This window comes from Nicotiana attenuata, unplaced genomic scaffold (genome assembly GCF_001879085.1).
Source record: "Nicotiana attenuata strain UT unplaced genomic scaffold, NIATTr2, whole genome shotgun sequence".
Classification (NCBI taxonomy): domain Eukaryota; kingdom Viridiplantae; phylum Streptophyta; class Magnoliopsida; order Solanales; family Solanaceae; genus Nicotiana; species Nicotiana attenuata.
Window position 1 is genome coordinate 4,875 of NW_017672151.1, and position 23,335 is coordinate 28,209.

The 23,335-nt window shown below is 40.4% G+C and overlaps 1 long non-coding RNA gene across 1 annotated transcript; it reads right to left on the reverse strand.

Annotated features, from left to right (window-relative positions):
- Positions 1 to 13,711: 13,711 nt before the first annotated feature.
- Positions 13,712 to 21,931, reverse strand: LOC109212081. Its single transcript, XR_002065806.1, has 2 exons — positions 21,657 to 21,931; positions 13,712 to 14,022 (listed from the first exon to the last, which is right to left on the reverse strand). It is a non-coding gene; the product is annotated as an uncharacterized LOC109212081 (long non-coding RNA).
- Between the last annotated feature and the right edge of the window lie 1,404 nt (positions 21,932 to 23,335).

A 23,335-nucleotide genomic window follows, 5' to 3' on the forward strand; every position in this document is an offset into this window, starting at 1 on the left:
GCGCACTACAATTGTAAATTTCTTTTTCTTGTCTTGCTTACAATAAAGAGGAATAGTTTATTTTCATTTACAAGTTGGTTCTTTTAAATGACGTTTTTTGTTACATGTATAATTATAGGGGTATCCTAATTTATGTAGAAACATCATGATTTTATATAGTTATTAATATTACTATTTTTGAATATGCTTTAAATTTTACACATATATAATATGAGAGTGTTTATGAAATTTTCTTTATTGTAAAGATAGAAATTATTTTCTCACAAGAAAAGAAGGTTATCTTTTTACCATTTTAAGAATTAAGCGTACGAAAATTTGTACTCTTTATATGAGATTAGGAAAATTAGAAGTTGAGAAAATATATGTATTTTTATATGGATGTTTTAATAAAATAATAGTGTATGTATTTATTTTATATAGTACCACATGACCATGATATAAGTTATGTAAAGTGTATTAAAAATGAGTAGTATTTTAAGTAATTTGAGATAATTCTTAATTATGTGGGTAATTAGTTAATCATTGATTTAATGGGATATTAGCAAGATAATTAACAATTAGTGGTGATTAATTAAGGCTTTAGATAAGCCATAACGTGGCAGCAAATGCCATAGGAAATGATGACTCTTAGATCCTTGGGATAGGTGGCATAATTAGAAAGAAGTTTCTGAAAGTTATTAACTTTATATACACACCATATATAGTACTAGATACTGATTACCAAACACAGACAAAGATTCTCCCTCGAAACAACAAAGAACTCTCCTTCACGTTTGTGGGGTGATTTTCTTATTTTTCTGCTAAACCCATCTTTATTTCTTGTTGAAAAGAATTAAAGTTTGGAAATTGATTGATAGAGCAGGGTATCTGTATCTAACTCAAATGTTAAACATTACAAGTCTTGAACGAAAATCATTGGGTTCTGTTTTGGTATGTTTGAAATATCAGCAGACTTTGACTTGGTCCTATTCTATTATCCATTAAATAAGTGTTTCTTTTAATTGATATGCCACTTTTGTTACTTCAATTAAGACAATGACTTGCGTAGCTATGCTAAGGATAATAAAATGCAAATCGGAATTCAAAAAAAGTGTGTTCTTTCCGTAGATGTTTATTTCGTTGAAGCAACTTTTCATTACTAGGACCCAACACTTCTTAAGTTCTGCAAAGTCGTGTTAGAAGGATTGTCTAGAGAATCGGCTCAGGCATGTTAAGGCTATCCCTTCTTTATTTTTTGGAATGATCCATATGATACAACGAAACGAGCAAGCACGCAACTTTCAGAAATAATTCTATTCTAGAAGTACTAAGGTTGCCTATGTTCCAGATTCCCCATATGTCCTACTGTTAGACCTCCGCCACTTTGAGCTTGACTTGACAACAAGAGTGTTGTCATGAGGCAGCAAGAGTGTTGCAAAGCTAGGTGCACGAGTAGCACCAAAGTCAAAAAGGGAAACGGGCAAGTGATGGCCAAGGCTTTGACGAGGCGAGGCAGCTTGGCAAGGTCTTGAAGATGAGTTGCGGGCTATGGGTGACACTTGATCATGGAAAAGGCATCAAGGCATGAGGCAGTGATGCCAAGGCAAGGCAAAGACGGATTGGCAAAGGCAGGCTAATGTGCAACGGGAAGGCAGTGTGCGGTCAGACTTGTCATGGCATTGAGTTGCGGCAAACGGGCCAAGTTCGTGGGCGATGGCATAGGCAAATTGGGGCACAATGCAGCTGGATACAATGGCATTGGCGCCTGGTCCAAGCCAAGGCACGAAATTGGGCAGCAAGCTTGGATTGACTAAGTCAACGGCGGTTACGGCACATGCTGTGCACATGGGCAGCAGTTGGCTTTGTCCTAAAAGCTGGCAGGAGTGTTAGCACGTTTTTGGGGCCATGATCCCACTATTCTTTAGCATGATTTACATGATCCTAGTAGTTGGGGCTGTCAACTACACTAGACTAAAGTAGTAGGCTGAGTGGGCAAGTGTTTAAGCCTAAAAATGGGCAACTGTTGTAAGAAATGGGGCTAGTTCATGTTTTATAAATGGACAACACCTATTCCCTTTGTGGCATGAGAGAAGAAACGTGTGAGAGCACACAAGTGAGTTAGGAAGAGTCCTAAATCTGTTTTCAAGAGTGAAAACAACCTAAGGCTAAGAGTAATCTTGTGAGGGTCAAGAGTGATCTTCTTTTGTACGCGGATGTACTTTGAGTTTGAGTTTCTTTGTATGCTCGAGTTAAATAAAAAGTTGGGAAAAGAGTTTCCTGTATATTATGCCTTTTGTTCATCTATATTTTCTGTCCCTTCATCTATTTTTCGTTGCCTAAAATCAGTCTAAGCTTACTACGTTGAAAAGCTGCCTAAATAATTCTAAGTCCAAAGTTGCTGAAATTTTGGCTGAGTGTTAGAGCAGGCTGAAGTCAAGTCGAGACTTGGCTGCCGCACGGGCTATTTTTTTGTGTGACATAAAACGCGCCCGTGACAACTGGTATTAAAGCAGAGTAGGTTCGTGACGGAGACACGACGTGCAATGACAGATTTCGTGGTCTTGTTTGAGAACATGGCCGGTGGTAACAATGAACTGCGGGAAAGGCTAACGAAACTGGAAGCATTAGTGGGAAATGTTCCTGAAGGTGAAGAACTTCAGTCTCTCGTGACAAGACTTGCATATCTTGAGGCAGAAATGGCAAGACGTGCTTTGGGCGAGGATGCTCCTCAACGTGGTGCTGAACGTCTCAAGGTGAGAATTCCTGAACCTAAGGCATTCGGAGGTGCAAGGAGTGCACGTGAATTGGAGAATTTTCTTTGGGATATGGAGCAGTACTTTCATGCTACTCGTGTGCAAGACGAAGAGGAGAAAGTAACCTTGACTAGCATGTATTTAAGTGATGATGCTATATTATGGCGGCGCACTCGTGTGGCTAAAGATGAAAGTTTGGGTAGACCAAAGATTGAGTCGTGGGAGCGACTTAAAAAGGAATTTAGGGATCAGTTCCTTCCTAGCAATACATCTTGGATTGCTAGGGACAAACTGAAAAAGTTGAAACATACCGGATCAGTGAGAGCATATGTGAAAGAGTTCACATCTTTGATGCTGAGCATCAGCAACATGTCGGAAGAAGACAAGTTACACAACTTCATGAGTGGGCTGCAACAGTGGGCACAACTTGAGTTGCGTAGGCAGAATATTCAAAACCTTGCAAGTGCTATGGCTGCGGCTGATGCATTGGGCAATTTTCACATGAGAGATGAGATTTCTGCTTCAAAGTCCAACGACGGAAAGAAGGACAAGGCAAAGGAGTGGAAGAAATGTGAGAATAGCAATGCAAATGAAGACAAGGGGAAGGGAAAGCATGAGGCTGGAACTTTAAAGAGCAAGGAGAAGGGCAACATATTCAGTGGTTGTTTCCTTTGTGATGGACCACATCGAGCGAGGGACTGCCCAAACAAGGCAGTGTTAAATGCTATGACTGCCGCGGAGAAGAGAGCTGCATTGGAGGCACTAAACAATGACAAGCAAACTGTTGGTGTCAATGAATTGTAGCTGAAGAGAAAAGGGGCCAAGGGGCATTGCTTGTCAACCCCTTAGGGCTCATAAATTGAGTTAACCTCGACGAGGACATCGAGTTTCAAAGGGTGTGGGTGGTTTGTTAGACCTCCGCCACTTTGAGCTCGACTTGACAACAAGAGTGTTGTCATGAGGCAGCAAGAGTGTTGCAAAGCTAGGTGCACGAGTAGCACCAAAGTTAAAAAGGGAAACGGGCAAGTGATGGCCAAGGCTTTGACGGAGGCGAGGCAGCTTGGCAAGGGCTTGACAATGAGTTGCGGGCCAAGGGTGACACTTGATCATGGCAAAGGCATCAAGGCATGAGGCATTGAAGCCAAGGCAAGGCAGAAACAAAGTGACAAAGGCAGGCCAAAGTGCAACGGGAAGGCAGTGCGCGGGCAGACTTGTCATGGCATTGAGTTGCGGCAAACGGGCCAAGTTTGTGGGCGATGGCATAGGAAAATTGGGGCACAATGCATCGGGATACAATGGCATTGGCGCTTGGTCCAAGCCAAGGAACGAAATTGGGCAGCAAGCTTTGGATTGACTAAGTCAAAGGCGGTTACGGCACATGCTGTACACATGGGCAGCAGTTAGCTTTGTCCTAAAAGCTGGCAGGAGTGTTAGCACGTTTTTGGGGCATGATCCCACTATTCTTTAGCATGATTTACATGATCCTAGTAGTTGGGGCTGTCAACTACACTAGACTAAAGTAGTGGGCTGAGTGGGCAAGTGTTTAAGCCTAAAAATGGGCAACTATTGTAAGAAATGGGGTTGGTTCATGTTTTATAAATGGACAACACCCATTCCCTTTGTGGCATTAGAGAAAAAACGTGTGAGAGCACACAAGTGAGTTAGGAAGAGTCCTAAATCTGTTTTCAAGAGTGAAAACAACCTAAGGCTAAGAGTAGTCTTGTGAGGGTCGAGAGTGATCTTCTTTTGTACGCGGATGTACTTTGAGTTTGAGTTTCTTTGTATGCTCGAGTTAAATACAAAGTTGGGAAAAGAGTTTCCTGTATATTGTGCCTTTTGTTCATCTATATTTTCTGTCCCTTCATCCATTTTTCGTTGCCTAAAATCAGTCTAAGCTTACTACGTTGAAAAGATGCCTAAATAATTCTAAGTCCAAAGTTGCTGAAATTTTGGCCGAGTGTTGGAGCAGGCTGAAGTCAAGTCGAGACTTGGCTGCCGCGCGGGCTGTTTTTTTGTGTGACATAAAACGCGCCCGTGACACCTACTACCATATTATCTATTCATGGGTCTCATATCATTCCAAGAGATCATATTGACTTTCATTATGCATTGCATTCACTTATACATGTGCATTTACCCATAACTCAAACGGCATTATATACGCGTATATATATATATATATATGGGATATGGGAAAAGGTTACGACGTGATACACAGATCACCACCTGATTAGCTGGTATACGATGATGATGTTGCCCAAAGTGGCCGAAATGATATGATGGGATGCCCTAAGAGGCTTGATGATGTTATGTACGTACAGACCTATGCATTACATGACATTTATATGCATGACATTATAAATATTTCATGATTTAAAGAGCTATCCAGACTTACCGGTTGAGTCCTTTACTCCATGTTTCTTCCAAGTCCTTTATATACTGATTTACATGCCTTACATACTCGGTACATTATTCGTACTGACGTCTTTTTGTTGGGGACACTGCATTCATGCCTGCAGGTATAGATAAACAGTTTGACGAGCCCTCATAGTAGATGAGATTGGCATTCAGCGAAGGATCGGTAAGACTCCACCTCATTCGGAGTGCAGCCGAGTCTATGAATCATCGTGTCATAGTTTTGCTATAGACTTATGGGTAGGCCGGTACCCTGTCCCATTTTATGTTAAATAATCTTAGAGGCTTTGTAGATAAAGGTTCATTTTGTACAGTATGTCAGAGGCCTTGCCGGCCCATATGTATTCATGTTTTAAGAATGATAGTTTATTGATACAGTGTTGCCCACTTATAGTTATGCATTACGAGTTGTGGCCATGATTGGCCAACGATAGTTACAAAAGGAATAAGTAGTCCAGCTAACTCGACCTATGTATGTTCTGGTTTTGGTCGAATGATCATGAGTTACAGAGTTGTTCGCTCGGGCTAGTATGACACCGGGTGCCAGTCATGCCTCCCCAGGTTAGGGGCGTGACAGAATTACAAGTAAGAACTTCAACAAAGATACAACACAACTATGGAAATATAATAACTCAATATGGGGAACTGGTACGTTGCTATGTTGTTCTATGTTCTTGATGCCCTTGAGAATCACTTGCAAGATAGACACACACTTGAGAGAATGCTTGATAAGTTCTTGAATGTGCAAGTGATTTTTTTTACCTTTGCTTGATGTTAATATCTCATTTGTGACATCACTTGGATGATGTAAGCAAGGTAGATAAAAAGCTTTCCACAGAAAGTTGACTGTTGCGCTGTTCCTGTACTGTAGCGTGTGCAGGCAGCAACTTTCCCACTGGAGAGTTGACTTCGTACAGTCACCTCGGGAACTGGTAGGGACCTGTTCCCTCAGTTGTTCCTTCAACTCTGAAGAGTTGAGCCATATCACAAACTGGATCCCAACCTGGAACTTTGTGACATTAAGGTCTTGAGAATGTTTAAAGCTGTAAAGTTGACTATACGACGACCAAGGGAACTGATCCATATCTGTTCCCTATGATGTTCCCTTATCTGATTACGTTGAGAATTGAACCAGACATGCGACTAGTTACTCTGAACGCAAGAGAACTAATTGTATCAGGTTCCTTATTTGGTTCTCTCATGATGTTTGTCAAATCGTCAAAACAAAAGACGCATAACTTATTAGGTGTGGCTGCTTTAGGTTTTGCCTTAGATATAGCGACGGCGATGATGGCCTTCAACACCAGATTGAACTCTCTATCATCACAGATCAGACCAATGACGGGCCCATTTTTATGGGCGGGCAATGGATTGTTGATTACATTAGGGGCCTCTTCATCCCTATGAAGTATTTTTTTGGCTTCAATTCAAATCCTCAGCCGCCCTCTTGAGGGTCCAGCAATCCTCTATATCATGGCTCACCACCCCCTAATGGTATTCGCATCTAGCATTTGCTCGGTATGACAAGGAATCGGGGTTTGGCCGATTCGGAGCCACGGGTTGGAGCAAACCTAATTTGGTCAGCATTTGAAATAAGCTCGAGTATGACTGACCAAGAAGGGTGAATTGGTTTCTCCTTGGGGGCTCCCTTGGATGGGGGTTTTATTGGGGTGTATTATATTGTGGATGAGGATTATATCGAGCTTGGTAGGGACGAGCATTTTTGGGCGGTAGGGCTCGATTTTATGTATAATATTGTGGCTGTGCGTAAGGTTGCACATTCATCACCATGTAATGAGGCGGTGGGGGTATATATGATTGGTTAATGACATGTGGGGCCCCCTCGAGCTCTAAGCCATCATGGCTCTCTCTTCTCTCTTTTTCTTGTTTGACAAACCCCCCAAACCATTCTGGATGGCTTGTGATGTGGATTTGAGGGCGGTTTGACTCAGTACTCTTCATGTTTTCAAACCATTTTCGACCATCTCCCCAATTTTAATGGCCTCAGAGAATTGATTTCTTATGGCATATATCTTATTTTTGAAATAGTATGGCTTTTGAGCTTGTAGAAACACTGCAATCATTTTTGCCTCATCTATCAAAGGCTTTACCCTAGCTGCCTGCTCTCGCCACCTGATTGCATATTCACAGAAACTTTCTGTGGGTTTCTTCTTCAAATTGGATAAAGAATTTCTATCAAGAGCAATGTCCATGTTGTATTGGAATTGGTGGACAAAATCCAGGGCCAGATCGTCCCATACATGCCAATGGGCAATCTCTTTATCCATGTACCACTCGGAAGCTATTCGTATTAGAATTTAAGCGATTAATAGCTCCTCTTTTCCACCAGCGCCCCTCAACTAGTTGTAATACCGTATCAAATGAGCGATCGAGTCTCCATGCCCGTCGTATTTTTCAAACTTAGGGGTCTTAAAGCCATCCTCCAAGCGTACATGAGGAAACATACAAAGATCAGAGTACGAGACACTCCTTTGGCCGCTAAGGCCTAGTATATTTTTCAAGCTTTGTTCCAAGTTCTTCAACTTCCAAGCCATTTCCTCCTGCTCGCGATTCTTGACAATTCTTTCATGTTCAATAGGGAAGTCATATTGCGGGGGTTGAGAAAATTAATCCTGGGTGACATACATGATTTTCAGTGGAAATTGGGGACATTAAAAGGTGAATGTTGGAGGCTCGACCTACGAACTGGTATATTTGGTTGTGTTGTGGTGAAAACGGGTGCCTCAGAGAAAACAACTGGCGGGGCCCTTGAAACCTATGCTTGCAGGCGAACCATAGAAGGCATGCCAGGATAGTTATTTGGCATAGGCAGGTATCTATATGGAATGCACGAATTTGTCATAGGGATGTTAGTGGTCCCGCCTATTCTATGAATCAACTCGGGGAATCCAGGTATGGCACTTGACGGTTCCTTACCGTTAGACCATGCATCCATCATTTCCATCATACGGAGGCATAAGATTCTGTTTTCTTCAGTCGCAACTGACTCTGGCAGAATAGCCGGTGTTGGGCTATCCTCGGGATTAAATATTAGAAGATTACTCTCATAGGCCATTAGAACCTTTCCTTTTGATCGGGTTAAGTATGGATGAGAATCCAGAATACCACAAAACCATCCACCTAAAACAGAACCTAAACTTTGGGTACATACAACAAAATTGTCAGTTAAGAGTGTTTAACGGATAGGATATTGCATATTGGGATGCAATGCGCCTAGCAGTTAAAATGCCTCTATCATGTATTTGAAAGGTTGCATGTTTCATCCCGACTTTATAATCCCATTTCCACTCTATTCCTCTTTTCTTTTATTTCTGTCACACCCCATCCTTGGGAGGTGCGACTGGCACACGAAGCTCGGAGGCCCGTGCGAATAGACGTGTGCTCTTTCATCTTCTCATTCATAAATCCTGGGCCATTGAGGCCTCCAAGTGATAGTCACCATGATTTAAAATGAGTACAACAGATTAAAAAATAAAACGCTAGCACTTCATGCATAATTTCAACTGTTCTTAACTAAGTTTTAGCTGCCCCTTTTACACAATATACAACAAAACTCTAGCCTGCAAGCCTCCAAGAGTACCAAAAGAAACATACACGTACAAACCAGGTCGTGATAGGGCCTCACCATACCGAAAACATTTATAACATCTTCCCTCATACCTATTGACTTCTGGATAGCTACTCCGAACGAGAGGAGAGTAACAACCAATAGTTGAATCGTGCACCTACTAGGGAGGGGCATCACCAGGTCTCTATGTACTTGTGGGCATGAACACACCGCCCAAAAGAAAGAGGCATCGATACGGATAATGTACTGGATATGTAAGACTAAGAAACACAAGTAAATCAGAGTCATAACATAAGAGATGTGAGTACGTTATTCCAACCTAAATACCAAAGACAAACCACCATGGGCATAAACAAAACTGTAGAAATTATGGACCATGGATCATAAATGCATGCAACCTTTTGTAAAACCCAGCCTCCCATTGGCGCTATGCATTATTTGATACTATATATATATATATATATATATATATATATATATATATACATACATACATACATACATACATACATACATACATACACAACTTTAACCATTCTTTGTGGAAAAATTCATTATTCCATACCCGGCCTCTTAGAGGACTCACGTACGCGGCCTCAGCAGGTCTCGGCTATACCCGGTCTCAATAGAATTAGCCGGACCCAAGATGACTCGGTAGCCTCAAATCATACATCATCATACCTAGAAACACAAGGGCTCAGTAATATCATCATGTCATGCCTCATCATACCCAACTAATCAGTGGTTGCACAATAGGTGTCGTACCCAGCCGACTATAACGCGACTCAGTGAGTAAAATAGATACGTATATATAAGTGCAATCCTGTAACAGTTTCAGGAGATAACAAGTATATACTTCAGAATGAATCACACCCTCCGAGCACAGAATACTAACTCGAAACAATGTGTACTTTGAAAGACATGCTACCCGCAAGAATGCACAGGAACAGGATAACATCACCGAGGGGACTTAGAACTACCAATCCTTACCGTACAAAAGTCATTTAGAAAGAAGGAGAGACTTACACTAACTTATGTCAAGAAAGAAGATTGCCCTACTTACTTTGTTGAGGAGCTAACTTTACTTCTGTGGTGGTTAACATTGCCTTTAATGAATCTTACAAACCACTGCCACCAGACAACGGGTGGTATAGCAATGATTCAAAGTTCCTTCAAGCTAAATCTTGCTAAATCCAAATTCACCTTCGACTCTGTGTTAATTTGCTAGGAAATTCTAAAGGGGCGTTAAGAGTATTTGAGAGGACTTGTTCTAGTGATACTTCTAAAAATTAAGGGGAAGTAGCCTTATTTCCCTTTTATACTATTACCAAGCATAGGAATTTCCGCCACTTACACATGCAAAATGGGTCACCCCGCCCTGGTTGCAACGCCCGGTGAGACACTTGGCGCAGACCCAATGAAACGTCTGGCTTCAACGTGTGTCCAGCTGATTGGCCGTGCTAGAATCGACACTTACCACACTTTATTTAAGTATGGAGTGTAACATCATCCCTTCAGAACATTCATCTTCGAATGTTGAATCATGGCCCGTCGGGATAGTCGCATTTTTGCCTTCCATAGTGGGGAATAAATGGGGGTATCTAGATCTTATATCTTCTTTAGCTTCCCATGTCATTTCTTCAAATGTACTTTAACTGAAGCCACTTCTCTAGTTCGTAGCTTATGGACTTGTCGATCTAAGATGGCTACTAAGATTTATTTGTAAGATAGGTCTTCTGTAACTTGGATATCTTCAATAGGGGTAACACGGAATGGATCACTCAAGCACTTCCGAGCATATACACGTGGAATACTGATGTACTACTTCGAATTTTAGGGGTAACTCAAGCTTATAAGCCACTTGATCGACCTTCTGTATGATTCGATATGGTCCAATATACCGAGGGCTAAGTTTGCCTCATTTGCCAAATCTCATCATACCTTTCATATGTGATACCTTCAAGAACACCCAATCTCATATAGTGAACTCTAAATCTCGCTACTGATTATCCGAGTAAGATTTTTGAGTGCTTTGGTCAGCCAACAATCATTTTCAAATTAGCTTCACTTCTCTACAGCTTGTTGTACCAGTCTGGACGCAATAAATTTACTTCATTCACTTCGAACCGGCCAATAGGAGATCTGCACTTTCACCCATATAGGGCCTCATATGATGCCATTTTAATACTGGCATGGCAGACGTTGTTGTAAGAAAATTCGATGAGTGGTAGATGACCCCCCCAATCTCATTTGAAGTCCAAAACACATGCTCGTAACATGTCTTGAGCGTTTGAATAGTGCACTTGGCTTGGCCATCAGTTTGTGGATGGAAAGCTGTGCTAAGGTTGATCTTTGTTCCTAATCCCTTTACAAATGATCTCCAGAAGTTAGTTGTAAACTGGACCCCCTCTATCTGATATAATGGAAATCGAACCCCATGGAGTCGAACTATCTCCTTAATGTATATCTTAGCATAATCTCTAGCTGAGAAGGTATTCTTAACTGGTAGGAAGTGAGCCGACTTGGTGAGTCGATCCACGACGACCCATATAGAGTCAAACTTTTGGCATGATTTTGGTAACCCGATAACAAAATCCATGTTGATCACTTCACATTTCCAGGTCGGAATTCCCATATTCTGCAGCAGCCCTCACGCTGTTTGATGCTCAACCTTGACTTGCTAATAATTTGGACATCGAACAACGTATTTAGTGATGTCCCACTTCATGACGTTCCACCAGTATAACTGTCGAAGATCGTGGTACATTTTAGTTGACCCCGAATGAATAGAATTCCAGGAATAATGAATCTCTACCATGATCTGTTCTGGAGGTTTCCTAACATCGGGCATAGACAACTGGTCCTTGTATCTATGGACTCTATCCTCGGAAAGTTCAAACACTCGCTTATTTTGAGATGGAGCGATTTCCCTTATTTTCACCAAGGTTGGATCTTCAAATTGTCGTGCTTTCACTTCGGCTACGAGCAAGGATTCAGCAGCATTTCAACTTGTGACTGCTGTGCTGCGGTATCAAGCAATCTCATGCTTAGGTTTTCTAGTCGGTACAAATCTATAATCATCTCCAACTTCTGCTTTTCCACATGTCATAGACTGCCTACGGACTTACTACAACATTTGGTTTCCTGGGATGGTATAAAATGTCAACATCATATTCCTTTAACAGTTCAAGCCATCTTCACTACCTCAGATTTAATCCTTTTTTCTTGAATATGTACGGCAAACTTTTGTGATCGGTGAATATGTCAATATGAACTCCATACAAGTAGTGACGCCATATCTCCAAGGAAAATACAACAGTTGCTAGCTCCACGTCGTGAGTTGGGTAATTCTGCTCGTGCTTCCTAGTTTCCTCCAAGACTAATCCAAAACTTTCCCGTATTGCATTAGAACACTGCCCGATCCCAATCACAGTATACCACGTACTCATCGGGTCCTTCAAGGAGCGTTAGGATTGGTTTTGTGCGTCAACTTCATTAATGAAACAATTATAATTGAGAAATTTTCCACAAACCTTCGATAGTAATCGGCCAAGTCCAAGAAGCTACGTACTTCGGTAGGAGTTGTGGGCCTTGTTCAACTCTTAACAGCTTCAATCTTTTGGCTATCAATCTTGATACTTTCACTGGATCCGAGCTCAGCCGAACCTCACACTTGGAAAACTTAGCGTACAATTTGTGATCCCGGAGTGTGCGTAAAATCATCTGTAAATGTCCTGTGTGCTCTGCCTCAAATTGACAATACACCAGGATATCATCTATGAACACGATCACAAAAATATCTAGATACAACCTGAATACTTAATTCATTAGATCCGTGAAGGCCGATGGTGCATTGGTTAGGCCAAAGGACATAATAAGAAACTTGTAATGGCCATATCGGGTCCAAACGGCTGCCTTTGGAACATCTTCTTCCTTGAGCATTAACTGATGGTACCCAGATCTGAGATCAATCTTCGAGAATTACTTAGCACCTTGCAATTGATCAAACAAATCAACGATTCTTGGAAGTTGATACCCGTTCTTTATGGTTCCCTTATTCAACTGTCGATAATAGATACACATCCTTAACAAATCATCATTCTTTCGAACAAATACTACTGCAGAAAGGCTTCAGAAAACTCCTTCCATCCTATCCGTGGGGAAAGAGGTCCGTTAGACTGCTCCCACGTCTCATACCAAGTTACCACAATATCCCCCTAATCTGTATGAAGCAAGTTCCATGGACTTTGTATCAGTGGCATCGATAACTCGTAAGGTCCGTTGCATTTGGCTTAGAAAATTATGGGGATCTTCGTTGGGGTATATTCTTGTAAACACCGGGGGTCCAAATTTACAAAATTCTGGACTCTCGCTAGGCCTGAGATGCCACTAATTGAGTCAACAGTTGCACTGCATTTCTCATGTCTAAATCCTTCTCAAGGACAACCGGGGGAGGAATAAGGGGTGCATTAACTTCTCTAGGAGGATCGGGGTGGTGGTGCTTTCCCAGGAACTTGAGTTCCAACCTCATCGTGGGGTCCATGTTGACCCATAGGGGCAAGTGGCACCTGACTGGTACCTTCTCCTGCTTCTTCATTTAGTCCCCGAACAAGTGTTTGACGTCGCGTAATAGACATTACTATAAACATAAACAAGATAGGAATCAGAAGTGAATTCTTACGAGTCGGGTCTATTGCATGATCTAGATCATAAAGAAGGGTATTCGCCCTAAGTATCTTGTAGCCTCATGTTTATAAGTATGGTGCACCACATACAGATAAATAAAACTCCACTAGATACGGCTTGCAGACTTTCTAGGACAAGACCTGCTGTAATACCAAGTTTGTCACACCCTAATCTTGGGAGGTGCGACCGGCACACGACGGTCGAAGGCCCGTGCGAACCGGCACGTGTTCTTTCATCTTCTTATTCATAAATTCGGGCCATTGAGACCTCCAAGTGATAGTCACCAAAATTGTAAATGAGTACAACTGATTAATAAAGAAAACTTTAGCACTTTATACATAATTTCAATTGTTCTTAACGAAGTCGTAACTGCCCCTTTTACACAATATACAACTGAACTCTAGCCTGCAAGCCTCTAAGAGTACAAAAAAGCATAGATGTACACAACTAGGTTGGGACAAGGCCCCACCGTTCCCAAAACATTTACAAAATCCCCTATACCTATTAACTTATGAACAGCTACCCCGAAGGAGAGAGAGCAACAATCAACAGTTGAATCATGCACCTACTGGGGAGGGGCGTCACCGGGTCTATCTGTACCTGTGGGCATAAATACAACGCCCAAAAAGGAAAGGGAGTCAGTACAGATAATATACTGAGTATGCAAGACTAAGAAACAAAAGTAAATTAGAGTCATAGAATAAGAGATATGAGTACGTGATTCTAAACCTAATACCGAAGACAAACCACAACTGTGGAAATTATGGACCAGGGACCATAAATGCATCCTTTTGTAAACCCAAGCCTCCCACTAGGGAGATGCATTATTTGATACTATACATACGTACTTACACACACACACACACACATATATATATACACACATACACACACACATATATACCTTCAGCCACTCTTTGGGGCAAATTTGATCACTCCATACCCGACCTCTTAGAGGACTTGGTCGTACCCGGCCTCAGGAGGTCTCGGCTGTACCAAGTCTTAACAGAACTTGGCGTAGCTGGCCTCAAGAGGACTCAGTATCCTCACATCACACATCATCGCACTCGGCCTCACATGGGCTCGGTAATGTCATCATGTCATGCCTCATCATACCCAACTGATCAGTGGTTGCAAAATAGGTGTCGTACACAGCTGACTATAGCGCAACTCGGTGGAGTAAAATAGATACATATATTTAAGTTCAATGCAGTAAGAATTTCAGGAGATAACAAGTTTAGACTTCAGAATGAATCATACCCTCCGACCACATGATACCAACTGGAAACAATACGGACTTTGAAAGACATGCTACCAGCAAGAATGCACAGGAACATAATAACATCACGCATAAAAACAGGATAACATCGCTTATGGGACTTAGAACTACCAATCCTTACCGTACAGAAGTCATTTAAAAAGAAGGAGAGACTTACACTAACTCATGCCAAGAAAGAAGATTGCCCTACATATCTTTGTTGAGGAGTTAACTTTACTTCTATGGTGGTTAACTTTGCCATTAATGAATCTTCAGAACCAATGCCACCAGACAATGGGTGTTATAACAATGATTCCAAGTTCCTTCAAGCTAAATCTTGTTAAACCCATATTCACCTTCGACTTTGCCTTAATTTGTTAGGAAATTCTAAAGAGGCGTTGAGAATATTAGAGAGGACTTGTTCCGGTGATACTTCTAAAAATTAAAGGGAAGTAACCTTACTGCCCTTTTATACTGTTACCAAGCATAGGAATTTCCGCCAATTCCACATGCAAAATGGGTCGCCCTGCCCTGGTTGCAGCGTCCGGTGAGACACTTGGTGCGGACCCAATGAAACGTGTGACTTTCTTTTGGCTTCGAACGTGTCTCCAGCTGATTGGCCATGCTAGAATCCACATTTACCACACTTTAGTTAAGTGTGTGGTGTAACAATTTCACGTTCTCTTTTTGGATTTTATCAATCTTTATTTTTTCTCTTTTTATTTTTCCCGCTCTTTGTTTTTTTTGTTTTGGTTTTTCACTCAGTTTATTTATGGCTTTGATCGCATCCTATGAGTATTGCCTACATATCATGATGCTGCATGAATCAGACCATTATGTAGTTTAGGAAAATAACTGTAAAAGCAAAGAAATTTTTGGGATTTTAAATATTTCATTAAATAAAATCCTTTTGAGTTTATCATTACAAAACTCAAAATGACATTTAAACTGACTCTGAAAACATACATATCCAAAGTAAGAATAACAACAGACTCAAAATGGGCAGCAACTAACAAACTCGAAGTAAGAAAATAAACTACATACTCGATAATCAGAAATGACTGATACAATAGAAAACCCAACTCTAAAACTCAAATTAGGGTCCCGAGTGACATCAACAGTCATGTCGCGGGCCTGGTCGTGATCTCATGATGAAGGGCTTCTAAATCAGCCATGACCTTGCAAACAAAAGCCAACACCATGGCGAAGAACATATCCTTGGTCATATCTTCACATTCATGGCACTTCTTGGCAATGTAGTCAGCTATTTCCTTGATCCTAAACTTGGTGACATTCCGGTCCCAGAGAAGCTATGTGATATGCTGTTCTCGGGCTTTCAATACTCGCACGTCCCCATCTTTCTGGTTTTTCAAGTTCACCGCGTCCCCTTCTAGCTTATTAAGCAAGGCATAAAAATGCTCCCTTTCTGTCATGAATTCTTTAACTTGTTGACCCATATCATTTTCAAGAAGGGCCAATTCTTTCTTTCAACCCGCGACCTCTTCGTCGTAGTTTTGCTTTGCATGGCGGGCCAATCACATGTGTTCCCCTAAATCTTTCCCAATTCGATTATCCTTGCCCGAGCCTTTGCTAATTCTTTTTCAGCCTTTGTTAGGTCGGCCGCATGGTCATACATTTTTTGCCTCAAGTTGACAATGATTCTTTAGTCTCTTTCACTCCTCATGGGCGTCTCTGACGCTATTTTCATTTCCCGATGCTGGGCTAGGAGGGCCTCATTTACTCGAGCTAACCTTTTCTTTTCTCCCACATCCTCGGCAGCTTGCAAATCACTTTCAAATTTAAGGGCTCTCTTGATCTTTTAATTTGCTGATAGTAGCCAGATATTCTTCCTCTTTGGCTGCCCAGGCCCACTATTCTTTTTCCCCATTCGTGAACTGTTGGATATGTAGTCTTTTGGCGTGTCTTTCCGGCTCTTGATTTACCAAAACTCTTTTAACATACCATGCCGTGTAGCTAGACTCTACTTCCCGTGATGATAAATCTCGCACCTGAGTGTGTGGCTCCAAAAGCCTACATCTATGCCAAATCTGGCGAACCGTTTCATCAAGGAAAACAGCCCTTTGGCGCAGCTTAACAACCTGTATACTCAGATCATCATTATGAGGGACTGTTTGATACCTTCCCAACTGGTGTAGAACCCGATGTGGGGCGTAAGGCAAAACACTTTGAAGGCCCATTAATAACAGAAACCAGACACCGGCACACATGTAAATAATCTCGTCGACCACGAGCCAACTGAAACTCCACTCGATTTGATTTGTATTTAACGAGCAACGATGCGTGAACCAAGCCTTAGTACCTTCTGGAACTCATAACCACCTATCTTGGCCCCTTATTCCTCAATGAAACTGAGTCCAGTTAGCCCATGGTTCATGTATCTGGGGCGATGGGAAAGATGCTCTACCATCCACATCTGCAACAACAGATTACAACCCTAAAAAAATCTCGCGCCAACTCTACAAGATGTCAAGGCTTGATAAATATCTGTGAGGATCATCGGCACGAGAGTACCGTTGGCCTTCTTGGTCAAAAAGTCAGCAATCCCTGCGAGGCGCAAATATATATGTCCGTCATCCCTTGGGAATAGCAGAGTGCCCAAAATTGCAACTATGAAATCCAAGCCTCTGCGTGACTCCCACTTGTTCTTCTTAACATGGTGGCACAAACCGGTGTCTTAAGCCTCAAATTCCTTGGAATCCCTATACCGACTATCTAGAAAAAGAAAGGTACAAAAACCTTCGGCCAAATTTTCATTCTTAACTTGCTGACTAATGCTCAAAAGGTCCAAGACTTTATGAGGTGTAACAACTCTCGGGGCTAGTGGATATGGGTGCCTAGGACCTCCATCAAATCTAGCATAACCCGCTATCTCTTCTAGCGTCAGGGTGAGTTCAAAGTTTGAGAAGTGGAAAACATTGTGTGCCGGGTTCCAAAACGGTATCAGTGCCTCAATCAGATCAACCATGGGCATAATCTTTAGCAAATCGATGAGACCACCCAGTACCTTAGTCACAGAACGCTGGCTGATCTCCCTCAGGTCATTCTACCACATATGGAACCTCATCTAAGACCCGAAAAGGTAGATTCTGAATAGTGCTCATTCTGCACGCAAATCAGGGCAAAAGGTCAGAAATCGACACTATTTTCAAAAACACAATGGTGGCTAAATTTAAAAATTTATTTTAATAAAACCAGTGACAAAATGGGCTAGTTGTGCAAATATGGCCCTTCAGTGCTTGGGTAAAAATTTTAGGGTTCTTTTTGCCAAATGGTGTTGACTTTGGGGAAAAGACAAACTCGGGTTGACCTATGGCTATTCTTGCAAAAATAACCTTTCGACATCTCAGAAGAAAGCATTAAGGTTATCTCGACAAGAACGTCTCAGGGTGATGACCATATTTCAAAAGAATTTACCAGATTCTTATTCTTTGGGTTATTTTTGCAAAAGTGGTCACGAAACTAATGAAGGTTGCCTACGTACCTCACGGCCAGTAAGGATCAGACCTGTGTAGTTCGGGAAGGTTTGTCAAAATAGGGGAAAATGACATGTTTGCAAATTTGGTTTATTTTGTAACACCCTTTCAAAATTTAGATGAGTTTCAGGATTTTTTTTTTTTCAAATACGGGATTTTTTAAAGAACCGGGTAAATTTTCTCTCTCCTAACTTCTCTCTCCGAATTTTAATTTTCCATTTTCTATTCTAGAAGTCGGTCAACATTCAAACCAGATCAAATAAATGTACAAGTAGCATGTAAGAATGCATTAGACTAGTCTTTTATTTTTATGTACACCTGTTCTAGACGGACCCAACCCCTGTGTTGAGTCTCCTAAATAATACACGTGATGCAAACAAGCGTACCTAGTAGGGATCCGATATGGGCTTTGTTATTCTAGGTTTAAACCTATTGATGTGTAGAATTCTAGACCAAGCTTACCCGGCGGAAAACTCGAGCCGGAGGGGGGGGGGGGGGAGGGGTAGCATACCGGGATACAAAAGCTTCAACGGCTTTGCAACGAATCTGATCCTCGTTCTAAAATTAGGGGTGTGACACTCTAACAAAAAAGAGTAGCACGTACGTGCACTCATAGAAGATGTAAAAGACTCGGAGAGAAGAAGGATTGCGTAACAGTTCATATACAATTTACGCAATATTACAGCGGTAAAGAACGACATTTAGCACATTAGGCCCAGACATGTAAAATCAGACAAAAAACAAGAAAATGAAGTATAACAGTTATCTAAGCTTGAATTCTTAACCCTGAACCAGAAGTTCCGGGCTCGTTTCCCCAACAGAGTTGCCAGAGCTGTCACACCTCTTTCGGGGAAAGGAATTTTTCCAACTAAAGTGACATTATTGAAAAGGGATTATTTATTTATTTATTTTTATAGAGTCGCCATTTGTAATAACTTATTATAGTGTTCCAAGTTACCAGTTTGTTTTAAATCCCAATTCAAGGAAAACCTGACTCTGTTAAAGCTTGTGAAACACATATAAGATCAGGTAAGGAATTCTGTTAACCTGGGAGAAAGTGTGAGGCATTCCCGAATTATGTGATTTTAGCACGGTCGCTTCATATTTATACTCGACATAATTGTCTTATTATTACACGTTTTAAAAACCTATGTGCGTTTTTACCTTTTACCACTTTTATTTGCATATTTTAATCTTTTTTAGGTATTTATGAAATTGTTTTAGAATAATTTACGATGTCACACACTTTTCATTTTATACATATTGCAAATCGCACCATGTTAAACACACCCGCAATTACGGCATGTTTAATTTATTATTACTTTGAAGTTTAGGTCAAGTCACACGAGCATGCACTTGAATTTGGAATTAGGTGTCATAGTTATGCCATGGGAAACATACCCATAACTATGACGAATTTTTAGTTAAAATGCGCCTAAAGCAACTACGCATGTTTAAGAGTTAATTATTTTGCTAAACTTGTTTGAGATTGATATGAGGCCTGATTGTGGAAAACCTTGTGAGCTTAAGGAAAGAATAACTATTAGGAAATATGCTATTTTAGGCGATACATTGTCACTGGTTCACATTGAAATTTTTATGAACTTGATTAATTAAGAGGAAACGGATGTAATTGATTAGGCGCGAGGAAAAGTATTGTGATTATAATAATTCAACTTTGTCTTTACAAATTAGTCCCAACATTGAGCGTATGTCAACAGTAGATCGTTTGGGTCAGATTGGCCCAATCAAGTTCCTTAAGATAGCCGTTTTGGGCTCATCATTAATTATTAAAGGCTTCTTAAGCGGGCCAACGCATTTTGGGCTGGCCTACAACTCATTTTTGAGTCCATGTGAACTCTTCTGTTATATACAAGTTTAGTCGAACTTGTTATTGCGTTTAGTATTCTGAAAGATGCAAAGGCCCACCAGCCCACACTCATACATGTCTACAGATGAATATAGCTATACAAATCTGTAGGTAATTAATGAATGAAAATCAAATTATGGTGACAGTATCACTACCGTTTAGCATGTCAAGTTACAGACATCCAAACTTAACAATTGATATTAAGAAATTGATTGTTCAATTAAGTTTACACTATTCTAATGACAAACGAATATAAGAGCTTAATATTCTTTATTTATTACATCTGGCTAATTATTCTAACAATCACAGCGGTAATTTCATTGAAGCTATGCAAGCACTCCTGTTTTTCCAATCTCGCCCATCCCTATTTGTTAATTTAACAAGTACTGGCTCGCAACATTTCACAATAGCCTAATTTGAACTTGAAACTATTCATTTGATGAATTTGACCAACTGGTGATCAAATTCATGGGATGATTAGTTCTAGTTCTGGTGACCATAATTGAGTTGCTATTTTTGTCAATTAACACCAAAACAACATCCAAATGAAGTAATAAGTGATTTCAAGTTAAGAAAATAATTTCAAACATACAGGTAGCAAACAAGTATTAGTAGAGATAGAACTATAGGCAAATCTAATAACTAAAAATAACTAAACATCTAATAACTAAAAATAACTAAACAGGCTGGATCTATGAAATCAAGCACAAACACATCGCAAATAAACCCAAATTTTCATTCAAGAACTTGATAAAGGATTACAGATGAGTGTAACATACCTAACTGCAAGATATCGATTTAAAAGGACCAAATAAAAGTTTTAAGAAGCTAAGAGATGAAGTTCAGCTACTAAAAGGCAGATTCAACAATAGAAACTGCTAACAACTTCAATTTCCGGTCCGAAAACAACTCGAGAAACTAGAAAATATTGAAGTAAAGCCCCAGAAATTAGAACAACTTTTGAAATCTTTTTGTTTTTGTTCTTCACATCTACAATTCTAGATTTCCAGCTGCTTCTCTATATTTCTAAAGGCGTGTGTGAGTGAGATGAGTGAGAGTGAATGAATGAATGAGTAAGGTTCCTTTTATCAACATAATTCAGTATCTTTCAGTTATTACTTTTGTTTTACCCCCTCCTACTTTCTATTTTTTTACTCCCCATATTCCTCACACCCGACTTTCCTTCCCTTTTTTATTTGCTAAACTAGTCCTTCTCAAGCTATTCTTTTCTCACTACTCCCCCCCCTCCCCCACCCTCCCCCCCATTTTTGCACTTTGCTAGCAACCAAAATCCGGGCCTTGTGGTCACTAGGCCCACGATCCATAACCTCCTCCTCTCTCATCTGTAAATTCAACGGATTCACTAGAACAATTAGACCCAAAAAAATCAATACTAGCCAATCTCAAATTAAAATCGAACAATTAAAACAAACTAGAGAACCTAAACACCAATTAATCGTGAAATTTGACTAAAGTCAATGTAGTTAAAAGAATTTCTACTTTTGAAAGTATGTCTACTAATATCCTAATACCTAAACTAAAAATTTAATGTCTAATCAACGACATACAAACAATCTAAAAAATGAAAAGCAATTAAAGTGTGTAAACTTACAGAGCTGGTAAGACCGGAAGCTTAGGGTTCAAATCAAACGCCGGAGTTTCGAGGTTAAATTATAGCGACCTTCGTCCAATGAACACTTATCTGGATGCTTGATGTCCGATAAGTATTTCATTGAACAAATCTCGTTGAGGTTCAACGAATTTTGACAAAGACGAAGGATTCCGGTGAAAGGGATTTCGGCCATCGTGAAAAGGTCTATTAGCAACGCCAATCGATAGCCCTCGTTGAGAGCAAATGATTGATGTAGGTTTTAAATCGTCACGGACGAGATTGACACATGCCAAAATGACGTCTTTTAGTTTATTGAGGAGCCTAGGCCAGATGTGGACTTGGGGTGGACGGTTTAGAAGGCACCGGGCCGTCTAATTTGTTGGCCCAGTTCAAAATATAAAGCAACCAGCCCTTTCTTTCCTTCGCCTATTTTCAATATTAACCATTTTAAAGTTAATTTCTAATTAATCCTAATTTGCATAAATAACCTATCTATCTATTTTGCCTAATATTGAAAATTAAAGTTAACATTGCAAACAATGAAAAGAACTAATAAACTAAGTAAATGTAAAGATGAATAATGTATTTTTTATGACTTTATGTATTTTAACTATGCATTTAATAATGTAATTAAATTCTAAAAAAGCAACTAAGGTGCTATAATGCAATAAAATAAAGGATAAAAGTATTTTTACATTTTGTGCTTTAAGATAATCCTAATTATGTTAAAATGCAGCTAAATGGCATAAAATGCAAACAAGAAGGGAAGAATCCTTAAAATTCTATAAAAATCAAAACTAATTAGAAGAACACATTTTGGACTTTTTAGCAAATTTCTATCTGGAAAACGTTACGTGCTCACAGAGATGTGCAGTCATAGAGGAGACAGAATGAGGTTGAATTTGAAAGTAGGGACAAAGAGAATTTTATGTAAGGTGATTTGAGATGTAAGAGCAATGATAAGTAGGAATTTTGACTACTTGTTTGCACTTCCTTTCGTTTTAGCTCAAAATTGGTTAAAGGTATTTCCGGAAACTAATGAAATGTGCTTTCTTGCACGAGTGTTGGAATATGAGCCAAAGAAATAAAAATCAACTCAAGAAGGAGTAATCTTGTACAAGGACCAAAATAAGGCAAAAAAGGGAACAATGCGGACCGCACAATATTGAGTGCGGCCATAGAACATAAGGAAGCCTCTGATAGAATTCCCATACAACATGCGGACCGCACAATTCTGGTGCGGCCGCAGAAGATGAAGTTCAGAGAGTTGTATTTTTGGGTCATGAAGAAATGCGTACCGCACCATAACTGTGCGGCCAAGGTTGTCAAGTGCGGCCACACTCATAATTGTCCGGTCCGCAGAAAAGGAGAATCAGAGAGCCCAAGTCCAAGTGTGCGGCCACACTCAGAATTGTGCGGTCCGCACAATTAAATGAAGTGCGGACGCAATCCAATTTTATGCGACCGCAGAAAGCCCAATTGACCAGTCAATCTCAAATGTGCGGACCGCACATATAATTGTGCGGCCGCACAACATCCGCAAGGGCAATTTTGTCAGATATTTTCAGCTTAGTATAAATAGAACTTTTTGTCTTTTGTAGGTTAAGTTTTGTTTTGGGGGAGCACCTGAGCCATTTTTGCTTACTGTATTGGGTAACATTGTACTAGATTAGCATTTT